Here is a 3,218-nt window from a genome sequence, read left to right as displayed (position 1 = left end):
GTGTAGGCGCCTTGCCGTATCCGCGCTCCATCTAACCCTGCCAACCAAACACCTCTTTGGCTAGAGTTAGTTCAGGGTTAGTTCAGGGTTAGAATCTAACTCTAACCTCTAACTGAGTTAGAGTATCCAAACAGGGCCTATGGCAAGCCTTCCTCCCCTCGATGTCTGTCGTCGACCCCGTGAATTCACCTTCCTTCGACATGCCGCTTTGACGACCAATGACCGGGAGGGGAATCCTGGTGCCTTGTCTTCGACTATTAGATTGATTAGGGTTTTATTAGTCCTTGCATGATCGACGCTAGGATGGATGTCGGTGCTTTTTCTTTGAGCCAGTCTTCCGGACTCTGATCTGAAGGAAATATGCCCTAGAGGCAATAATAAAGTTATTATTTATTTCCTCATATCATGATAAATGTTTATTATTCATGCTAGAATTGTATTAACCGGAAACATGATACATGTGTGAATACATAGACAAACATAACGTCACTAGTATGCCTCTACTTGACTAGCTCATTAATCAAAGATGGTTATGTTTCCTAACCATAGACATGTGTTGTCATTTGATTAACGGGATCACATCATTAGGAGAATGATGTGATTGACATGACCCATTTCGTTAGCCTAGCACTTCATCATTTAGTATGTTGCTATTGCTTTCTTCATGACTTATACATGTTCCTGTAACTATGAGATTATGCAACTCCCGTTTACCGGAGGAACACTTTGTGTGCTACCAAACGTCACAACGTAACTGGGTGATTATAAAGAAGTTCTACAGGTGTCTCCAAAGGTACATGTTGGGTTGGCGTATTTCGAGATTAGGTTTTGTCACTCCGATTGTCGGAGAGGTATATTTGGGCCCTCTCGGTAATGCACATCACTATAAGCCTTGCAAGCAATGTAGCTAATGAGTTAGTTACGGAATGATGCATTACGTAACGAGTAAAGAGATTTGCCGGTAACGAGATTGAACTAGGTATTGGATACCGACGATCGAATCTCGGGCAAGTAACATACCGATGACAAAGGGAACAACGTATGTTGTTATGCGGTTTGACCGATAAAGATCTTCGTAGAATATGTAGGAGTCAATATGAGCATCCAGGTTCCGCTTTTGGTTATTGACCGAGAATAGTTCTAGGTCATGTCTACATAGTTCTCGAACCCTTAGGGTCCACACGCTTAATGTTACGATGACAGTTTTATTATGAGTTTATAAGTTTTGATGTACCGAAGGTTGTTCGGAGTCCCGGATGTCATCACGAACATGACGAGGAGTCTCGAAATGGTCGAGACATAAAGATTGATATATTGGACGACTATATTCAGACACCGGAAGTGTTCCGGGTGTTTTCGGAGAAAACCGGAGTGCCGGAGGGTTACCGGAACCCCCCGGGAGAAGTAATGGGCCTTATGGGCTTTAGTGGAGAGAGAGAGGGGCAGCCAGGATGGGCCGCGTGCCCCCTCCCCCTCTGGTCCGAATTGGACTAGGAGAGGGGGGGCTGCGCCCCCCTCTTTCCCTCTCCCTCTCCCCCTTCCTTTCCCCCTCCTAGTAGGAGTAGGAAAGAGGGAGTCCTACTCCTACTAGGAGGAGGACTCCTCCTCCTTGGCGCGCCCCCTAGGGCCGGCCGGCCTCCCCCCTTGCTCCTTTATATACGGGGGCAGGGGGCACCCTAGGACACACAAGTTGATCTTCGTGATCGTTCCTTAGCCGTGTGCGGTGCCCCCCTCCACCATATTCCACCTCGGTCATATCATTGCGGTGCTTAGGTGAAGCCCTGCATCGGTAGAACATCATCATCGTCACCACGCCATCGTGCTGACGGAACTCATCCCCGACACTTTGCTGGATCGGAGTCCGGGGATCGTCATCGAGCTGAACGTGTGCTGAACTCGGAGGTGCCGTACGTTCGGTGCTTGGATCGGTCGGATTGTGAAGACGTACGACTACATCAACCGCGTTATCATAACGCTTCCGCTTACGGTCTACGAGGGTACATGGACAATACTCTCCCCTCTCGTTGCTATGCATCACCATGATCTTGCGTGTGCGTAGGAATTTTTTTGAAATTACTATGTTCCCCAACAGTGGCATCCGAGCCTGGTTTTATGGGTAGATGTCATATGCACGAGTAGAAAAAAAGTGAGTTGTGGGCGATACAAGTCATACTGCTTACCAGCATGTCATACTTTGGCTCAGCGGTATTGTGAGATGAAGCGGTCCGTACCGACATTACGCGTACGCTTACGCGAGACTGGTTTCACCGTTACGAGCACTCGTGCTTAAATGTGACTGGCGGGTGTCTGTCTCTCTCACTTTAGCTGAATCGAGTGTGGCTACGCCCGGTCCTTGCGAAGGTTAAAACAGCACAAACTTGACGAACTATCGTTGTGGTTTTGATGCGTAGGTAAGAACGGTTCTTGCTCAGCCCGTAGCAGCCACGTAAAATTTGCAACAACAAAGTAGAGGACGTCTAACTTGTTTTTGCAGGGCATGTTGTGATGTGATATGGTCAAGACGTGATGCTATATTTTATTGTATGAGATGATCATGTTTTGTAACCGAAGTTATCGGCAACTGGCAAGAGCCATATGGTTGTCGCTTTATTGTATGAAATGCAAACGCCCTGTAATTGCTTTACTTTATCACTAAGCGGTAGCGATAGTCGTAGAAGCAATAGATGGCGTAACGACAACGATGCTACGACGGAGATCAAGGTGTCACGCCGGTGACGATGGTGATCACGACGGTGCTTCGAAGATGGAGATCACAAGCACAAGATGATGATGCCCATATCATATCACTTATATTGATTGCATGTGATGTTTATCCTTTATGCATCTTATCTTGCTTTGTTTGACGGTAGCATTTTAAGATGATCTCTCACTAAAATTATCAAGAAGTGTTCTCCCTGAGTATGCACCATTGCGAAAGTTCTTCGTGCTGAGACACCACGTGATGATCGGGTGTGATAGGCTCTACGTTCAAATACAACGGGTGCAAAACAGTTGCACAGGCGGAATATTCAGGTTAAACTTGATGAGCCTAGCATATAACAGATATGGCCTCGGAACACGGAGACCGAAAGGTCGAACGTGAATCATATAGTAGATATGATCAACATAGTGATGTTCACCATTGAAACTACACCATCTCACGTGACGATCGGACATGGTTTAGTTGATTTGGATCACCTGATCACTTAGATGACTAG

This window comes from Triticum dicoccoides, chromosome 2B, assembly GCF_002162155.2.
Source record: "Triticum dicoccoides isolate Atlit2015 ecotype Zavitan chromosome 2B, WEW_v2.0, whole genome shotgun sequence".
NCBI classification, from domain to species: domain Eukaryota; kingdom Viridiplantae; phylum Streptophyta; class Magnoliopsida; order Poales; family Poaceae; genus Triticum; species Triticum dicoccoides.
The sequence above is the reverse complement of the archived record's forward strand: the minus strand, read 5'-3'. Positions refer to the sequence as shown.